The sequence below is a fragment of the Pinus tabuliformis genome, chromosome 7 (genome assembly GCF_031772625.1).
Source record: "Pinus tabuliformis cultivar Carrire ecotype Pingquan chromosome 7, CPIR1, whole genome shotgun sequence".
NCBI lineage: Eukaryota > Viridiplantae > Streptophyta > Pinopsida > Pinales > Pinaceae > Pinus > Pinus tabuliformis.
In genome coordinates this window covers 857,722,169-857,744,199 of record NC_142293.1, presented here as the reverse complement: position 1 = coordinate 857,744,199, position 22,031 = coordinate 857,722,169, and positions in this window count along the sequence as shown.

Here is a 22,031-nt window from a genome sequence, read left to right as displayed (position 1 = left end):
TTAGTTTCCAAAAAGGGAGATACATGGGCTTCTCATGAAGGCATGTGGTCATTTCTTAACATGCAATATAATCTATGAGTTGTGGACATGCGCAAGTTCCCTTGTTCATTCTTCTTGATTCATTATTACCTGAGCTCTTATCCTCCATGCTTAGGATGCCATAAAATTCTATGATGAAACGAATATGAAACTATGATTGAATTTATTGGTGTTTACTGAATGAATAGGGAATTAATTACAATAGAATTTCCCTAGTTCCCAAAAGTATGGATTCCATGTCCAACCTGTATTGGAGTACTTGAGAGAAGTATGATAGCTTGAAGGATTATTTAATAAAGGGGATCCGATTCTTGGTGCCATGTAGGTTGGGAGGTTAGGAAGGGGGGAAGTGTTGATTGATTAGGAATCATATAATGAGAAATTGTTTTAAGAAATTCTACAAATTAGGTTGAGTGTAAGAAATTAGAACCAAAGTCATAAAACTTCACCCTCATGGATTCATAAACCTACCTTAGGGTAGCCTCTATGAAAAGAAGCAAAGGCATATGTGTTACGAAGATCCTATGCTTAAATGAAACATTCTTCATTTGCATCCACTTTGGTGGATAATTCTCCCAAAAAAAAGTATGCATGGGTTATTTATGAGTTTGAAATAAATATAAACCCACATTCTTCATTTTCATCCACTTGGTGCATAATTCTCTAAAAAGTAAGTATGCAATGGTTATTTATGAGTTTGAAATAAATATAAACACACACATGTGATTTGGTTATGCTTAGATGAATATAATTTACCTTACAAGAGATTAATTGCATTGGATAACTTTCATTTATATTTTAAAGTTTCATGGATGGAAGTGTTTGCTTATAATTTTTAGTTCCACCTTAGAATGCATGCATTATCAAATTGGGTTGTTTTGTGCATGAATTACTTGTTATTTTATGATTTGATTTTTGTTAGATGAATTTAATTTCTTTTGCAAGAGATGAATTGTGTTAGATATCGTGCATTCATATTTTATAGTATTAAGAATATAAGTAGTTTCTTATAATTGTTCTAATTCTGAATCGAATTGCGTGTATTATTAAATTAGGTTGTGTTTGGAGTGTCCTCAATAGTAGTATATAGCGGGTTGGGTAAATTACACATGATTAGGAGACAATCAAGTTTTTTGTTATATTATTATGTAGATGATGTGAAAACATACAAATTTTGAGGCTCATCTATCAAAGAAGATAGTAATATTGAAAGAAGATGAATGAGAAAAGGACAATCTTTGTTGTCAAACGTTTGGTTGGAATGGAGAATCAAAGAGTTGGAACACATTAATGCTTTTAATGGAATGGGTTGAGGAATAGATATTTCACATTTATAGTATCTTAGATCTTATAGTAGCAAAATGGGATAAAAGGATCAAGTGATCACAGAACAATAAAGATTTGAAAGATTAATGAAGATAATACATATGACAAATATGAATAGGTTATATTTAAAAAATCACTTACAAAATTATTGTCTTTAAATGAGTTTAATTTAAAGTTCAATGTAAATTAATTAGAATATTATTTGTATGCACAAATTACTCAATGGAACATATCAAATATTTCATGGATAATTCCATATGAGATTGGATTCATTTTTATATAACATGATTTTGAACATATTTATTTTATGGCCAAGTAGAGATGTATTTGTAATGGGCAAAAAGTGGCTTATTTTGCACTGCAGTCCATATAATTTTTGAGCAAAGAGTGATAGTTTCATCATATATACTGCTTTATTTTATTGTTTCAAAATGCATTCCATGAAATGTATATTCTGTAAATAAAATAGTGAGGTAGAAAAATTGATACATTCTTGTTTTTGGAAAGAAAATTGATACTTATAATAGCTTATGGAAAAATTTACAAGTAACAAAGGTATAATTTACTTTTTAAATTCATTTTGGGTTGCACATATACATGAAATCTTGGATGTCACAAAGGTCTATACTAATACTCGAAATTTCAAGTTTGCAAATTGAGTTAGCTATAATCTTTATAGTGTAAAGAATGCATGCATGATAATCATGGTTTTTCCAAAAAAAATATAATATACAATATAAGAGAATTAATATATAAAAAATACCTTCAAAATTGATCAAAATATGGTCTAGATAAAGAGGTTACCATCCTTTGTGTTTTAGGTTGATGCTAGCTCCATGGATGAAGAAGTGGAAGCACACCTTTATGCTTTTAAGAGATAGATAACCCCGTTCCATAACTTTGAGACCATTTACAAAAAGTTTTGTTAATTGTGTATTTCCATATTATTATATGTTAAGACATCATTTGAATTCATTATGTACGGGAGAGAGAAACTTGTAAGATTCTTCGATCTTAGTTTCTCCTCCTTAGCATAGACCAATCGAAATAGAAGATGAAATGATTAATGCTCATGCCTACGTCAAGAGGGGATTTTTTTCTTTCTAGATTATGCGTCGAGGGAAAATCTGTAAGTACTTCCCCTCAGTTTGAGGATGTACCCAAGGTAAACCATAGAATATTCAGGTCACAAGGTTGTTAACAACTAGGATTGAAGCCATTAATTGATTAAGAGCTCAAAATTCCATTTATGGGAATTGACTTAGGTGGGGAGAATTTAAGCGCTTAATTTATCCCTTAAGAGGAGAATCTATCCTCAACAGGATAAAATTTAGTATTGTTAATTAGACATTTAAAAACATATTCAACTTTTTATGGGCTTGGTGTTTGAATTGTAACCACTACAAACTCAAATCCAAGGTTAAATACTCATTTTTAAACCCTTTTCCTATGTTTGAATATCTAATTATAAACGATGAAAATCCAAGTCTATATTTCAACCTTGTTGCATTATCATTTCTAAAGATATGCATCCTACTTTTGCTTCTCTGCTTGTGGATATTTAAAGTTGACAACATTTCCTTTCCCTCGCTGCGTAACCACTTTCTTTATTTTTTATTTCTATTCAATAAACTAGTATGATATCGATGGATAAGCATGTAACGCCAAATGCAATGCTTCCTTTGGATTGGTTTAAGAGATAAATTCCCTTTCCTGGTATGGATTTCTCGATTCTCCTTTCTTCACCATCTCCCTTAAGGTGTTTTGGATATGATAAACTACAAAGGAGTGGTTAAATCCTTTAACATGATTGGATCTATATGCATATTAATTCCTTCATAGGGATGGATAGGTGCATTCATTTATGTGCTCTATGGATTTTGTACTTGGTTTTCATCATACACCCAACTCTTAGTGGTTAGTAGAGTATGTGATATTCGTAAGACACTTCCATGCAATTGACACCCATTCATGACATGAGTCCTCCCACTTCCTATAAAGCTTTACACATTAATTTCCCTTCCTTATGTAGCCCCTTTCTTAGGTATTGATGTATGAGTGTGATTTTTGTCTTATTCATTTCTAATGCCCAGGTAGAGTCCTTATCCCCTTCATATAGTTCATTATTTTTCCACACTATGCCTTCTTGTGTTCTACCCTTATACATTCTCTTCCTATTTCGATCAATATCGACATGTCTTAATATTTTAATCCCTAGATTAGCTAGATATTACTTTGGTAGGTCTTTGATATTTTTAACTTTATTTGAGGATGCATACAAGGGATAACCTGATTTTTATTTTTTATTTTTTATCTTTCCCTTTCATGGAATATCCATTAGTTTAAAATACATACACTTTATAGTTCTATTCATGATTGGCTATTGCATATACACTTAACCTATGAACCAAAGAATTCAAAGCAAAAGCAAAAGCAAAATGTGGTTTTATAGCAAACTTGCATTTCTCTATTAGAACCCACAAATTAATACCCTTGATGTAAGTATTATCCCTAATGGTTTAATTGTTGTTTTCTTTCATTGAAGTGCACTTTATTATGATTTGTTAGGAACCTCTTCTCTCACTCTCACAAGAGATGAAAATTATCATATTTGTGTCTCAAATATTTATAATAACCTTCTTGAGTTATTGGGTTGTTTCAACCAACATTCTACCAACAAGAGGCATTCACTCACTCACATACTCTCTCCATCAGTTTTATTTTTCTCTCTTATTGAATTAGTTGATTTATTATATGTATTCTTAGATCCATATAAACTTTTTCCATGGATCCTGTTTAACCACACCTCAAAGGATTGACACAATAACTACCACACCACACATAAAAGGAAACACTAGATCTTATTTATGGGTAATGTTCTTTATGCTCTTTATATGTTAGAGCTTGTATTATAAACATTATTTTGTTTTGAAGGTGATTTCTCAAGTGTTTTATATGAAGATCTAACATGTTAGAGATACATAAGAGTATAAAATCTTGGTGCCTCTTCAAATAGGTGATTTAGGGCTTCTCAACCCCAGTATTATCCATCATTCCCCCTCTTTACTTCATTTGAGCATTGGGTATGTGTTATATTATTTGGATGACTAGCCCCATGCGGGGGGGGTTACGAATGCTTCAACATGTATATAAAGTATTGTAACATTGAAAGGAATACAATGAAAAATCAATCTGGTTATCTCGATTTTGGGTTCTAGGAGAATAATCTTTGTGTATATTTTATGTTCTCTCCCTTGTATATTTTTTCAGTTTTTAAGAATTTGTTTGCAGGTATTATTTGTATAGGGTTAAAACCTTCATTTGGTATTAGAGAAGTTTTGGCTTCAAAGGGACACCTTTGCAAGTAAAGGGTTTTTCTCGGGCTTATGGCACACCCTGTTACAGTGGGAGATCCACAAGATCGATGCTTGTGGTGAAAGGAAATGGTGAACAATGGAAGGATAAAGATCAATAAATTCAACGGATATAGTTTTGAGATGTGGAACCTCAAAATGGAATACTTGTTGGTGGATATAGATCAATGGATTGTTGTGGATCTAGGTACAACACCAACATGGATGTCAACAACAATTTGGACGAAGTTGGATTAAAAGGAAAAGAGCACAATACAATTGTGTCTCTCAGATTTAATATTGCTGAATTTATCAGGGGAAGCTACAAAAAAGGTTTCATGGGACAAGTTAGAGGCTTTGTATCAGTCTATGTCCTTGGTGAACAAAATTTTCTTACCAAAAAATATGTATATCCTAAGGATGAATGATGGAGACTCAATGACAAAGCATATGAATGCCTTCAATACTATGGTAAGCCAATTATTATTTGTTGATATTAAAATTTCATATGAAGATACATGCATTAATATATTGTGTTCTCTACCGTACTCGTGAGATAGTCGGGTTGTTGCCATAAAAATTAATATAACTACCTTGAAATTTAATGAAATATTCTCATCCCTGTTATCAGAGGAGATGAGACAAAAAAATATGGAGAGCCAGAGTGGAGATGCCTTATATGTAAGAGGACACTTCCAGAATAGAAATAGAAATAAGTCCTCAAGTGGGAGATATAAATATAGAGGGAGATCTAAATCTACAGGAAAATTTGTAAAGGTGTGATGGAAATACAAAAAATATGGGCACGACAAAAAGTATTGTAGATCTATAACTCATGGGAAAGGAAAGGGATATGATGATGTTCCTTTTGCAGAGGCAAAAACCACCTCAAATGAACGTGGAGAGGTGTACTTGGATCCTTCAAGTACACATGTAGATCATTAGGCATGGTTTATTGACTGAGGTGCATCCTTTCATATAAATCATGTTGTCGCTGTGACAAAGACCCTCCAAAATTTTGCTCACACGTGATTTTTGGAGCCTACTTATGATCTCATGACCTGTCACTTCAGTTGTTCTTGGTCACCTTGTGATTGGTTTTGTCGAAACCACTTGCTTACACATGCTCAGTCCTTTATGTATCCATAAGCACACTCCCTTTCTAGAAAGTTTAGTAACCAATGCCTATCCTTGAGAATAGCCATCGTGCAATTCTTGAAAGTAAGGCTTACATAGTCTCTAGGAATAATCTATGTGTAATGTTTAGTTATAGTGTTTGCATGGTCCCTGTGGATAGTGACTATGAAATCCATAGAGATAATACATTCCGAAATATATGCCGACAATCATTACACAATATCAATTAACAATCTCCCTCTTAGTCTTGGTTGCATTGTATCTTCATTTCAGTGAGTTTTCTCAACTGTCGCTTTTGTTCACCTTTACATTCACAAGTGTCGCTTTCACTTTTGTGACTATTGTTTTTTCTTTCTTTCACTTTAAAAGTGTCACTTTTTATTTTTCTTCACTCTTGCATGTGTTGCTTTCACTTTTTTGAGCTTTTGCAAGTGTCATTTTCACTTTTTCTTACTATCGCTTTAACTGTTTATACTTCTGCATGTGTTTCATTTTAGCATGCCACTAGAGGCCTCTCTAGCACATTATTCTGCATTAGTTGATCATCTATATCATAATAATATGTGCTAGATACTCTCCCATAGCTCAACGCACTTTTTGGTTACAATCAACACTCTTGTCGTAACTTGTATTATGTGTCGCAAAGTGACGTGTCAACTATCACACTTAGAAATAAGTGTCACTTTGATATCGTTTCAAGATATGCATATGGATTTCAAGTTTTGTGTAGTGTTGATGTTATCTGAGTGTGAGATCACTGTTTCAGGACTTGTTTGCATACCTTGTTCTCTTTTGTCTTATTGATCCCACACTTAGCCATTTTGGAGTTTTCACTTTCTTTACAACTTACTTAATCTATTACCAATATTTTTGCCCGATGTAATTGCACACTATGTAGTCCTAAGCCACATTGAAGCACCCACTTCCTCTTGAATATTTGCACTGCGTAGTCCTAAAGGACAATCTCCCTCCACCAGGACACTTAGCAACTTTGAAGCCGAGGCCATCAATATAACTACCTAACCTTGACAACTGCATAATTCATGTTCTCTCTTGCCATGGATTGTGCATCATGTAGTTATAGTAGGAAATGAGGCTTTTTGGTGTCACTAACTTTCCCAATTGTGCAATTTCCCAAGCCTTCCCTCTAGTTACTGTGAATTACATAGTTTCAGTGAGAAACCCTACCTCCTTGTCTCTTTGAGGTGCTTAACTATGCAATTATCTTCATTAGGTGGACCTCCTACTATACATTGCACAGTCTTAGTGAGAAAGGGGTCACTTCTGGGTCACTAAAGTCATCAACTGCGCAATTTACTGAGCATGTCTCTCAATCACTACACATTGCACGATTACAATGACTAGTCACTCGCCTCCTGCTGATTGAGATCCCTCACTGCATAATCCCTTGTCCTAGATTAATCCCTACCATGCATTACATAGTTCCAGCTGATAATGAGACCTTACCTTAGCCCCTTTTGTTAGCACTTTGTAAAAACCCTTCAGGTTGAGGAAAGGGCTACATAGGTAACCACAAACCACTCTGGGCTATAAAATTGGCCTTTCTAGTCAGAGAAGGCTCCCTCAACTAATGAAAACTAAATATTTGACTCTATAGCATACAGAGACCAGTTCTGGGAGTATTTGGATTTTGATAATGAAGGTGGTAGAGGATTTCTACGAAAAACTATTGATAGTAAAAGTGATCTCTCTATTGTGACATGTTGATGTATTTCCAACCAACTTCATATATGGAGGCTTAATTAGCACAATTTTCGAAATGAATAACAAAATTATAGTATAGAAAAGGTAAGAGTATCAAGACAGTTATCAAAAGAGTAGAAATAACAACATTTATCACTGTAGCTCAGATTAATGACCATCAAGAAGAAAATACAATACTTTTAAAGGCATACATACTTCGATTGCAACTGAAATATACTCGGTTTAGTCAGACATGAGCATATAAGATGAATTCAAGCATAATTGTCCCCTACACCTTTAAAATAGTATGAAGAAAACAGACAAGAGAAAGGCACATAAACTGAGAGAGAAAAACTTATTCCAAAAACATTCGTACCATAAGAATCTCCATAAATCGACTGGAACTCCTTCAACATTCAAGCATGTTCATTAAAACCAAATCACAAGCATAACAACAATAAATCCTCTAGAAATTGAGAAACCATAAACAACCTTATTTGTATTCATTTATGAAAATATATAGTAGATACATGGTTGAAAATATGTTCAAGTTCACTGCATCTTCGATCCCACAGAGGATCGATTCAAAACTGGGAACATAGTAAACCACTGTTTTTGTACACGCTTTTCACCCAAACATAAAACATAAAACATCCTTTTGTCTTTTTGAAAGCAAAAACAACCTATTTAAATACAAATTATCTTGAAAAGGTCTTTGGACTGATAAAAATTTCTGAAATAGAAAAAAACATAAAAGTTGCCTTCCTGACTGCTGAAAAGCCTGCGAAGTAGGTGCACAACGCCCAAATCTTCATTCTTCTAGAATTGACACGTGGCAAGTAGTTGGGGTGGTGAGATGGAAACCATATGCACTCCACTTTGACATCTTCAAAACCTGACTGGTGGCCATCGTACTGTGTACGTGAAATGGTCAGAGCATGGGCTGCGTAGTGAGTGCGCAACGTCTGCGTAGCAAAATTGTTGCCACTGTTCTTTGAATGCCTTTCATTGCTCCTGAAAGTTGTCATGACACTATATGATGATCATATCAACTTTAACATATTAACACATCTGAAAATTAAAACAAAACTTGAGAATAAGAAGAAAAGCCTGATCATTTCCTTTTCCTCTTGCTTGATCATTTATTGCTAGAATCCTTGATGATGGGAGTCTTGGACCTGAGATTTGGAGTAGTGAGGTCCTGTTGCTTCATAGGTGGTGATAAAGTAGGCGTGGCTTTTGATTTAGGATCAAATTTAGGCATTTTCATGAGCGGAGGTATTACAGCAGCTCCCTCATATCTCTTCAACAATTTATGTGCCTCCTCTAAATCTTGCCTCATAGTTCTCAGTTGTGCATTCAAGACCAAGTTTCTAACATACAAATTTCTGCATTGTCTCCTAACTGGCTGTGACCACTTGACAAAATTCTTACTCCTATCATGAAATTTGGATTCATGGTCTAATTTTTCCAGAATATGTTGAATGGAATTCTTATACTCCATATTTTGTTGCCTGAATTGATTGACCTGGTCTTTTGTTTCTTCTAACTCCTCTAGGCACCTATGATACTCTTTGCATTGACTGAATGGGGGTATACTAGGGGATTTAGCTATTTGTTTCATTTGTTTCACATACTTAAACTTTTATTTGAACACCCGGACTGCTGGCTTACTAGGCCCCACTACAATATTCTTAGCTTGTTCAGTAAAGGCAACATGTTTTTTCTTCCCTTTGGCACTTGTTGAAGGTGACTCTGTTTTGTCTTCTGCTGGTTTAATGGCTTGTTTTAGGTCTTTGTTATGTTTCTCTAGAAATTTTATTCTCATCTGGTTTTTAAATTGTGCCTCTCTCATCTTTATTATCTCGGGGTCCTCTTGTTTGTACTGCACAATGCCTTTCTCTAGTCGTGTTATGTCCTCCTCAAAATATGATTGCACTATTTATGGACACTTGACCTCATCCACTTTGTCATCCACCTGTAGATTTGTCTCCTTTTCTTCAGATATTTCCATAATTTCTTGAGGGGATGCCTCTTCCTAGGTTTTTTTAACCCTAGGCCTTGTTTTTGATCTCATTACAAACTCATCTTGGACTGTGTCTTCAATTTTGACCTTAAGTTTTTCTTGTTGAGCTGATGTCACATGTTCTCCTGTTCCTTTGTCATCCTTGTCATCCTCTATGCTCTACAATGTATTTTTCTTGCTCAACTTTCCTGGCTTGGCACCTTCCTTCTTTATGGGTTTCATTTCCATGACTGAATGAGTGCTCTCCTTTTTTGGATTTTCTTGCTTGGGCTCTTATTTATATGCCTTGATTGATGGTGACCCAGTTTGTGGCAAGAGGTCAATACTTGCAAGAAAATTAGACAAAATCATTTTCTTTCTTTCAACATCATGCTTAACTAAGATTTTGATCAAAGAGAAATGGAATAGACTTGAAGCATGGTTATCCTTTTGAATTTGTACTTTGGTGGCCATTCTTTCTAGACTCTTAAGCAAGAAATAAGGGAGGTTCATGGGCTTGCTTTCAGTGAAATGCCATAGTAACCTAAGATGGTACTGGTATATTCTATTGAACCTACCCTCGCAAGTGAAATATATTTGGATAACCTTCAGAAGGTCTACATACTGCTCTTGAAGATAAATTTTGGGGAAGGTGGAAGCAAACTTGTCAAGATACTCTAGTTTCACAAACTTCTTGTAAGCCAAAATGTCTAACTCATCCCCCTTGAACCATTTCTCCCCTACTGTTGGGAGATTGGTTGCATCAGTTATGAACTTCTCAGTTAATATAATCTCTAGGTCTCCTAGTTTCACTCTGCTGTCTTGAAAATTAAGAGCAAATAAGCTGGCCAGTTTGGCATTGTGACCTACTTTCTGAATCTTCTGGCAGAAAGGAATGCACCCTGTGTTCTCAAAATCCACTCTAATGGCAAGGGATGAATTGAGCAGACTCAAAGTACTGGGTTCAGTGTGAACAAGGTCTCCTCCCTTTTTTCTGGTAGCAGGGGCCATCCTATCTCAACACCTAGCTGATTGATTTTGACTTTTAGGTTATGGCTATGTGTGCAGACCCAAAGGAATGAAAATAGGCTCGAATGACAACAAAGCTCCACTCAAGCAGTTGTAACAACAGGATGGTGACAACATAGTCTATGTGGTGGAATACAAGCAAGAGGCATGAAAATTTAAAATATATTTAACATTAAACGCTTTAGGAAACATTCATCACCCAAATTTTAAGTTTAGAGCAATGATACAACGCAGTTAGAGGCAAGATCATGTTTTCAAACAACACAGAGTGTGCGCAACACATGGTTTTTAATAGTGATAGACACGCCTTTAACACAATGACCATGAGAATTAGCAATGATAATTTATAGGAAGGGTGACTGAATCCCTACCTCTCCAATCTTTGCATTCAATCTGTGTGCTGAAGACTAGCTTGAAATGCAACTCTTCTATGTGAAGAAAAATGCCTGCGTGATGCTCAAACTGTTCTTCAACCTGTAAAACTCCCTACAATTCTTGCGCTTCTCTACACATTCTGAACTCCCTTACGACCTTTACTTTGGAAGAAAACCACTCATCTCATTCTCTGCATGAGGGAAGAGTCCATCACCTGCGAGTAATCATACAGAAAATATGCAGCCTTCACAATGATTTCAAAATATTGTGCTGATGTAACAAGATGGACGTGTAACCCACGTTCCTTATGAAAGTTCACATGCTCGAAAAAACATTGTTAAAATGTTGTAGGGTGGTGGAGGATTTAGATATGATAACTTTGGTAACCAAAGTCTGTCGGGGGTGAAAAGGATGATGGGTCAATCATGGTGGGTAATGATGTTTAGGAAAGGGGATAGTTTAGGCCTAGGGAAATGTAGTTAGGTGAAAACAAAGATAAGGGTTTAGGCCTAAAATAAATCGATAAGAGTAATGTAAACATTAGGGAATGAGGGGAAGGAATTAAATGAAGGAAAAAAGGGGATAGGTAGAGGGATTAATATAATGTTTAGCAAAGGTATAGGTCAAAACATTAATGAATAGGATCTTTTGGAGATCCTTTCCTCAATAGCTGACCCTTCGACCATATTACCAACCTATCGTCACCTAATAACCAGACTCAACAATTTGTTACAAAACCTTCCCAAACAATAGACACTCCTTCCCAATGAACAACCTTGATGACCAAAGTGATAACCCGACTAACGATGACTCTTTTAAGCAGTGACAGGTCAAAACATGACAGTGAGGAAATTTATGATTTCTACCTTCTTCAAAACAAAAATAATTAACTCAAAGGTACCTTTGACTGACAAACTAACCTACTCTAACATGGGATCCATTGGGGATGGAAGCCTCCCTGTGAGGTGCCAAGAACGACATCACAGACTAGTAGCCTTCCCATTGGGCAATACAGTCATAACATGAAAAAACTGATATACAAAATCTGAATCAGGAAATCTTATTGACTATACTGATTGTAAATGATATAAAAACTGACTGACAGACTCAAATATTTATGGCAACGATCAGTTAAGATCTCATGGCCTTCACTTCGAGCTTCAAATCTTAACTATACCTACCCTCACTTGCATTATTCAAAATTAAAATAGTATGGACAATGAAATGATCTCCCCAAATCCAACTTAAGAGAGGAAATGTTTGAGCAGCCTCCCATTTGCAGGCCCTACTCCAAATGGCTAATCTAACAAATCTTCATGTAAATATGCATTCTACCCTCTAATTGTAGCAACTTTAAAAGTCCCTTCCACAAGTTTTCAAATTTCCCATGCTTGCCCTTATCCTCATTCCAAGCATCCCATTTCAACACCAAATCTCCAATCTGAAAATATGCTTCCTTTGTTCTTTTATCGTAAATCTTCTTTATCCGGTATTGTAACAATTGAGTCTTCCTGAATACTTCTTCTCTTGACTGATGGAGCTGGATCATTTGGCCAATTCTCTACTGCATGTCATTGGGCTCTGCTTCTTCTTCTTGTAACAATCTCATGATGACACTTCGAGAGATGAAGGAAAAAACGCCTCTGTTCCATGCACCAAGTCAAATGGAGACATGCCTATGGATCATTTAGTCCCCACACGATCTGCCCATAATGCATGAATCAATTTTTTGTGCCAGTTCCTTTTATTCTCTTGTAGAAATTTTCTAATAATGTTGACCAGACTCTTGTTGGATGACTCTGCCAAGCCATTTCCCTGAGGGTAATAGGCCGTGGAATGAACCAAACTGATAATATATTTGTAGCATACTTCAATCATCCTTTTTGACTTGAATACAATGACGTTGTCCGTGATAATCTTTTGTGAACAACCAAAACGAGATAGAATGTTGTTTTCTAGAAATTGGATGACAATTCCATCTGTGGCCTGCTTAGCAGGGACTACTTCAATCCATTTTGTAAAGTAATTTGTTCCTATTAAAATAAATTTATGCTGCCCAAACGAGGAAGGATGAATTTCTACAATGAAATCAAGTCCCCATTGTTGAAATGGTGACTCGATTGTTATAGGCTTTAGAGGCAGGGGAAACAACTTCTTTCTACCCTCGAACATATGACATTCCTTACAACTGGCCACCTTCTTATAAACATCAACAAATAAACTAGGCCAATAAAGGCCAACTCTGAGAATATTATTCGCTGTAGTTTTCCAATATAAGTGACCACCACAATCCCCCTTATGGAATTCCTCTACTGTTGTTTGAGCCTCATCCTCCAGTAAACAATTAAGCAACATCCCACTAGGATCTTTCTAGTATAAGAATTGGTCAATAATACAAAATTTCACTTCTTTTAATTTTAAAAACCGGGCTTTAGTTTTGGGCCAGTCCGGCGGTGCTTGCATATGCTGTAAAACATATAATAAATCTGCATACCATGGTGAAGCAACAAATTTCTCTAGCACTTGCTGAACAACATTTGAGATTTCTTCCTCTGTTAGGACAATGAGAAAATTAATTTGAAGGGAATGAAAATTTGATTCTGCCATCATCTGAGCCAAACCCTGACCTTTAATCAACTTTGTTGGCTTAATTTCTATGTCATATTCAAGAATTTTTGTGATCCATTTGCCCCTCCTTCCATCTGGGTCACTTTGAGTCAAAATATTTTTAATTACAGCACTAGGCACGTAAGCCACAACATGAGAATTTAAAATGTATACTCAAAAATCTTTCAGGGCCTTAACAAGTGCAAATGCTTGTTTTTCCATTATGTCATACTTGAGCGCAACATCTCTGAGCACCCTGCTGAAGAATGCAATAGGTTGTTCGATTGCCTGCTGACTTTTCTACAAAATAAAACACTATGAACTCCCTTGTATAATCTGTGCTGGACAAGGTAGGAGCATGGAACAAGGCTGCTTTAAATTCACTGAATGATTTCTTACTATCTTCATTCCATTTCACCTCGCTGTCCCGCTTCAGCATGCTTGTAATTCTCCTAGAAATCTCACCCAAATTGGGAATGAATCTTCTCAAAAAATTAATTATGCCCAAAAATGTCTGAATTTTCTTTTTACTCCTAGGAGCATCCATTTTCTGAATTGCTGCAATTATGTTAGGGTTTATTTTTATGCCATCCTTTGAAATAATATGGCCCAACAATTTTCCTTCCTCTAGGCCAAACAAGGACTTTTTGGGATTTAATGAGATGCCATGTTTCCTGCACTTTTCTAAAATTGCTCTTAAGTGTTGCAAATGTTCCTCATCAGACTGTGAGTAAATAGTACTGTCGTCCAATTAGATGACACAAAAATTATCCTTTTCTTCTGCAAAAGCTATGTCCATCGCTCGTTGAAATGTTGCCCCCGCATTCGTCCAACCGAATGACATCTTAGCATACTTGAAAGTACCCTAGGGAGTTGTAAAGGCGGTCTTATCTTGGTCCTCTAGGTGAACCAAAATCTGGTTATACCTAGAGAATCCATCCAATAGTGACATTCTTCTGGCACCCACTACTTTCTGGAGAACATGGTCCATTTTTGGTAGCGGATAGTTGTCCTTGAGGGACACCTTGTTTAAGTTCCTGAAATCTACACACAATCTAATTTCACCTGTTTTCTTTTTGACTGGTACCAAATTGGACAACCAATCTGAAAAATAGAGGGGAACTATAATACCAACATCAAAAAGTTTCCTTACTTCTTTTTCAATTAAGGGCAGCAATACCGGATTGGTCCTCCGCAACTTCTGCTTGAATGGCTTTTGATCCTTTTTTATTGGTATTATATGTTGAATGATCTCTTTGTCATACACCTTAAAGTCTTTGTACCCCCAAGAAAAAACATCGGAGAACTTAGTAAATAATTCCAAGTATCTCCTTTTCATATAAGGGATCAAGGTTTTAGACATCTTTATCATCTTTGGGTTTTCTGTTGTACCTATGTTGCATTCTTCAATACCTTCTCCAATCGGTGCTAATTTCGGTCTTTTGGCCACATCATTTTGGTCAAACAATTCTTCCAAAGGTACTAGACCTCTTGGAAGGATGTTGTCCTTAAGATGCAATATCTTTAACTCAGAACCTTGCTTATCCAATTCCTCCTTCATTTGATTTATGAAACTTTCCTTATCTGCATCTTCCCACTTGCTGTCCCTTTCCCATCTCATTCTAGCAAACTCTTCTTTCATTAGCAAGAAATTTTCTACCTGCTTGTCATTCTCAAATACTTGCCAATGACCATTGTTATCAGGAACAATGGGTCTATGTCTTACCTCTACCCTGTACTTTCCTTTAACATTACTAGGCATGTCAAAATCAGAGCCCAAGTAGCCAATGCATCTGCAACAACATTGTCTTTCCTCGGAACCATTGAAAAACTCTATTCAACAAAATTATGCAAATAATCAAGTACAACATTCCGATAGGCTCGTGTGCAGGAATGCTTGGTTTGGTATTCACCTTTAACTTTCCTAACCACCAACTCAAAATCACCAAAAAAATCAATTCTTTTAGCCCCTGATTTCTTTAAATCCTCAAACCCAAAATCAAAGCTTCGTATTTGCCATATTGTTGGTACAATCAAACTCTAGTTTATATGAACACAACTTTGACTTACCAATTTCTGGACTGATAATCCACACCCTTGCTCCAGCTCCTTCTCTGCTTGTTGCCCCATCAAAATGCATGGTCCAAACTTGATGTTTATTCCTTGCTTTTCCATCTATTTCGACTTTGAAATTTTCAGATTTTTTGAGGGAAGACTGGCTGATCTGTCCCTCTTTTTCATTGTTGTCCTACCTTTCTTTCTTAAGGTTGGCTGCTTCAATTTTTTTTTTTACATATGTATCTTTATTCTTACTCAAAACATCAGACTTCATTTCTATGTATTCCTTCTTTTTGACATCCAATTTACTTTGATTGTCCTGCCCTGAATCCTCATGCAAAATTTCTTTTTCCCGACTGTTGTCCCCCTCTTCTTCTCTGGAACAAGACCTTCATCAACAGGACAACTTGAATTAAACAGAACGAATGAATCTACATCAGAATGGACAACATAAATTGGATGATTAACAAGCTTGTCCTTATTGTTGATCATATACTACATGAGAGGCTCCCTGTATAACCTTCTCATCTATCCTCCAAAAACTGGAATTGTAATGTATGACATGTCAGTTTGTAATGCACCATTCAGTTTTTCCATCCAAGATCTAGACAACAACATACCATACATAGGAGGTATGTCTGCCACCACGATGTCCATCATCATGCATTTGGAAGGAATCTGAGTCAAGGATATTGCTAAATATTTAATTAATCCGAGACATTTCACCTTACTGGAATCAAATGAATAAAGGTCCTTGTATGGTCGTGTAATGTTTAATCCCAACCTCTCCATAATCACCTTTGGCATTAAATTATGTGATGCCCCAGAGTCTAACATAACATTGTGCAGGATTTGTTCATGTACATTCAAACTAACATAAAAGGGAGGAACATCACCATCTTGTGTTTTATCCTCAATTTTTGGCCCAAAGATGATAGTTAGATGATCATCTACTATGTTAACTATATCAGAGGTTTTATCTACTTTAAGTGACTTTAAAATATGAAACCTATATTGATCATTTCTCACTAATTTACCAATACGAATAACAATCTTAAACTTAGCAACTTCAGCCTCGAGATTAAATAGACTTGTTACCTTTTCTATCTCCTTGTGAACAACATCCTTCCTTTTGCACTTCTTTATATTTGGGTATGTTGTCTTTTCGGTGCAAAATAGTGACAGGAGGCTCCTTCATTTGGGCACTTGTGCTAGGAATATCTTTCTTTTGAGCACTTGTATTGGGGAGGACCTTTTTAACATCATCTGCAGGCACTTCTTTCCTTGTTACATTGATGATTGGTGCATCTTTCTTTGTTGCATTACCTCCCACAATCCTATTCCTCAAATTATACTATCGCTGCACTTGCATTATAGCATTCTAAAAACCCTTTCTATATTCCTCTGATTCAATCTTCAATGCATCATTTTTGGATTGGGACAAGAAGAGTTCTTAATCTTCTGCTTCAAAATTTTCAAGATTCTCATATTCTTGATCCTCTTTGGTCAAATAAACCTCCTGCTGTCCATCACCAAAAAATAAAATCTGATCTTTAGGAGTTTTCTCATCTTCCTCATCTTGATCTTGAGAATTTTTTTGTTGGAATGGTGGTGTTATTTGTTGCTGTGATTGTTCCAGACCTTTCTACTCCCGAGGTTTGTTAGGCAACTATGGCTGCCTTTGGAAACCAAGATTTCTGATTTGTGGACCAATATGGGTCTCTCGAACTGCTGTCCGATCAACTAGGGAGATTTTCTCCATCATCTTCTCCATTGTCTTAACCAATGTTTCAAATTTAGCATCTGAGGAAGTGGCAGGATCCTCCTTTATGATGACTCTCTTCTCGAACTTCAACTTAGAATTTTTCGCTAATAGATTAGCCTCCACACTGACTGCATTATTTTTCATGTCCTCCAATGTTTCCAGATTTATTTCTCTGAGCTGATAAGCCATTTCAGGGTCAAAAGAATCTGGATAATGTAGTAAGGCCAACCCAAGAGGAGGCTTAATCTTTGTAGGAATTGAATTGTATAGTTTGTTGAATCTTGTAGAAAAGTCTTGAACATATTCTTCGGGCTCTATTTAAAAGTTGTTGTACTCAGTCAAGATCTGCAAAGGGTTCTTCTTTTCACCCCACCTTGCAAGGAAAGCATCTTCTAACTCTTGATAATTTGCAAATTCTCCTGGGCGAGAACTCCTGAACCATTTCTTGACATCACTGGAAAAACTTTGAGCAAATAATCTGATTTTAACATCATCATGGTCTACTTCCTCCAAATCCATGAAATCATTGACCTTGTCAACATGCTGCTTAGCAGTGATTTCTCCTATGCCATCATACTATGGAAGCCTCTGCCCATAATTGAGAGGTAGATCATGAAGCTGAGCAGGCAAAACCAAAGGAGCATACCTTGCTGCCATAACTACTACTTGAGTAGTTTGGTGACTGACAGGTGGTGTAACAACAACAATAGAGGATGGAAGAACTAGGTGAATGAAAGTCGAAACTGAGGATGAAGGATTTTGAAATGAAGTCAAAACAGAGCTAGTAGTGAAAATAAATTGAACAAGGATATTTCTCTGAGATAGGACTGTGTTTTCAACAACTTTCTAAACTTTTTCAACTAGACCTTTGAGTTTACTGAACTGCTGGATGATATTTTGACTAAAATCAATCCTTGGGGATGATACACAAGAACTTAAATTGTCTGAATCTGCTATAATTTCAGGGATACTAGAACAAGACCTCGTTCTAAACAATGGGATTTCAAAAGAAATTTCGGGTGAGGAAATAAATTTCCTGATAGGACAATAACTAGCTTGACTTTCCAACACCACTCTCTCCTTCTTGAGGAATTTTTCAGGATCAGAAACCACTACAGGAGGATTTGGGTCAAGGTTTTTCCTAGTGAACCTCCTAGAAGCCATATCTTCTCAGACAAGGATGCATGCAATGAAAATTTCTAATAATCAAAAGATATTTACAATTTAGCCTACGATGTACATTTTGGACATGAAACTTCCTTGAATAATTTAAACTTTCGAATCCCCGAAAATGATGCCAATATGTTAGCACTCCGTAAAACCCTTCAGGTTGAGGAAAGGGCTACAAGGGTAACCAAAAACCGCTCTAGGCTAGAAAACTAGCCTTTCTAGCTAGAGGGGGCTCCCTCAACTAATGAAAACCAAATATTTGACTATATAGCATACATGGACCAATTTTGGGAGCATTTGGATTTTGATAATGAAGGCAGTAGAGGATTTCTATGGAAAACTATTGTCAGTAAACGTGATCTCTCTATTGTGACATGCTGATGTATTGCCAACCAACTTCATATATGGAGGCTTAATTAACACAATTTTCGGAATGAATAATGAAATTGTAGTTTAGAAAAGGTAAGAGTATCAAGACATTTATCAAAAGAGCAGAAATAACAACATTTTATCACTGCATCTCAGATCAATGACCATCACGAATAAAACACAATATTTTTAAAGGGATGCATACTTCATTTGCAATTGAAATATACATAGTTCAATTAGACATGAGCATATAAGATGAATTTGAGCATAAATGTCCCCTACACGTTTAAAACAGTATGAAGAAAACAGACAAGAGAAAGGCACATAAACTGAGAGAGAAAAACTTATTCCAAAAAGTTCATACCATATGAATCTCCATAAATCGACTGGAACCCCTTCAACATTTAGGCATGTTCATTAAAACCAAATCACAAGCATAACAACAATAACTCCTCTAGAAATTGAGAAACCAACAACAACCTTCTTTGTCTTCATTTATGAAAATATATAGTAGATACATGGATGAAAATAAGTTCAAGTTCATTGCATCTTTGATCCCACAGAGGATCGATTCAAAACTGGGAAAACATAGTAAACTGTTGTTTTTTTACATGATTTTCACCCAAACATAAAACATAAAGCATCCTTTTGTCTTTTTGAAAGAAAAAACAACCTATTTAAATACAAATTATCTTAAAAAGGTCTTTGTACTGATAAAATTAATTGAAATAGAAAAAAGCATAAAAGCTGCCTTTCTGACTGTTGAAAATCTCGTGCATTAGGTGTGCAGCGCCAAAATCTTCATTCTTCTAGAAATGACATGTGGCAAGTAGCTGGGGTGGTGAGTTGGACACCACTTGCACTCCATGCCAACATCTTCAAAACCTGACATGTGTCCATCATACTATGTACGTGAAATGGCCAGAGCATGGGCTACATAACAAAATTGTTGCAACTGTTCTTTGAATGCCTAAATGGCCAGAGCATGGGCTGCATAACAAAATTGTTGCAACTGTTCTTTGAATGCCTTTCATTGCTCTTGAATGTTTTCTTGACACTATATGCCGATCATATAAACTTTAACATATTAAAGCATCTGAAAATTAAAATAAAACTTGAGAATAAGAAGGAAAGCCTGATCATTTCCTTTTCCTCTTGCTTGATAATTTACTATTAGAAGCCTTGATGATGGGAGTCTTGGACTTGGGATCTGGAGTAGTGAGGTCCTGTTGCTTCACAGGTGGTGATAAAGTAGGTGTAGATTTGGATTTAGGATCAAATTTAGGCATTTTCATGAGTGGAGGTATTACAACAACTCCCTCATATCTCTTCAACAATTTATATACCTCCTCTAAATCTTGCCTCATAGTTCTCAGCTGTGCATTCAGGACCAAGTTTCTAACATACAAATTTCTGCATTTTATCCTAATTGGATGTGACCACTTGACAAAATGTGTACTCTTGTCGAGAGATTTGGATGCCTTTTTGACTTCATGGTCACAATTTTCCAGAATATGTTGAATGGAATTCTTATACTCCATATTTTGTTGCTTGAATTGATTGACCTAGTCTTTTCTTTCTTCTAACTCCTCCAAGCACCTCTGATACTCTTTCCGTTGACTGAATGGGGGTCTACTAGGGGCTTTAGATATTTGTTTCATTTGTTGCACATACTTAAAATTTCATTTGAACACCCTGATTGCTGGCTCACTAGCCCCCCCACAACATTCTTAGCTTGTTCAACAAAGGAAACATGTATTTTCTTCCCTTTGGCACTTGTTGAAGGTGACTCTGTTTTGTCTTCTGTTGGTCTAATGGCCTGTTTTATGTCTTTGTTCTATTTCTCCAAAAATGTTATTCTCATCTGGTTTTTAAACAATGCCTCTCTCATCTTTATTATCTTGAGGTCCTCTTCTTTGTACTGCACAACACCTGTCTCCAATGGTGTTATGTCCTCCTCAAAATATGATTGCACCATTTATGCACCCTTGACCTCATCCACTTTGTCATCCACCTGTACATCTGTCTGCTTGTCTTAAGATATTTCCACAATTGCTTGAGGGGCTGCCTCTTCCTGGTTTTTTTTTAACTCTAAAACTTGTTCTTGGTCTCATTACAAACTCATCTTGGACCGTGTCTTCGATTTTGACCTTAAGTTTGGATTTTTGAGCTGGTGTCACCTATTCTCATGTTCCTTTGTCTGCCATGTCATCCTCTATGCTCTGTAATGTAGTTTTCTTGCTAAATTGGCTTGCAAGTTTCTTGCCTGGGTTGGAACCTTCCTTGTTTGTGGGTTTCATTTCCATGGCTGAATGAGTGCACTCCTTTTTTGTATTTTCTTGATTGGGCTCTTCTTTATTTGCCTTGATTGATGGTGACCCAGTTTGTGGCAAGAGGTCAATACTCGCAAGAAAATTAGACCAAAGCATTTTCTTTCTTTCAACAACAACTAAGAATTTGATCAAAGAGAAATGGAACGGACTTGAAGCATGGTTATCCTTTTGAATTTGTACTTTGGTGGCCATTCTTTCTAGACTCTTAAGCAAGAAATAAGGGAGGTTGATTAGTTTTCTTTCAGTGAAATGCCATAGTAACCTAAGATGGTACTGGTATATTCTACTGAACCTGCCTTCTCAAGTGAAATATATTTGGATAACCTTAAGAAGGTCTACATACTGCTCTTGAAGATAGATGTTGGGGAAGGTGGAAGCAAACTTGTCAATATACTTTGGTTTCACAAACTTCTTGTAAGCCAAAATGTCTAGCTCATCCCCCTTGAATGATTTCTCCCCTGCTGTTGGGAGATTGGCTGCATAAGCTATGAACTTCTTAGTTAATATAATCTCCAGGTCTCTTAGTTTCACTCTGTTGTCTTGAAAATTAAGAGCAAATAAGCTGGCCAATTTGGAATTGTGACATACTTTCTGAATCTTTTGGCATAAAGGAATGCACCCTATGTTCTCAAAATCCACTCCAATGGAAGGGGATGAATTGAGCAGAATCAAAGTACTATGTTCGGTGCGAACAAGGTCTCCTCCCTTTTTGTTGGTAGCAGGGGCCATCCTATCTCAACACCTAACTGATTGATTTTGAC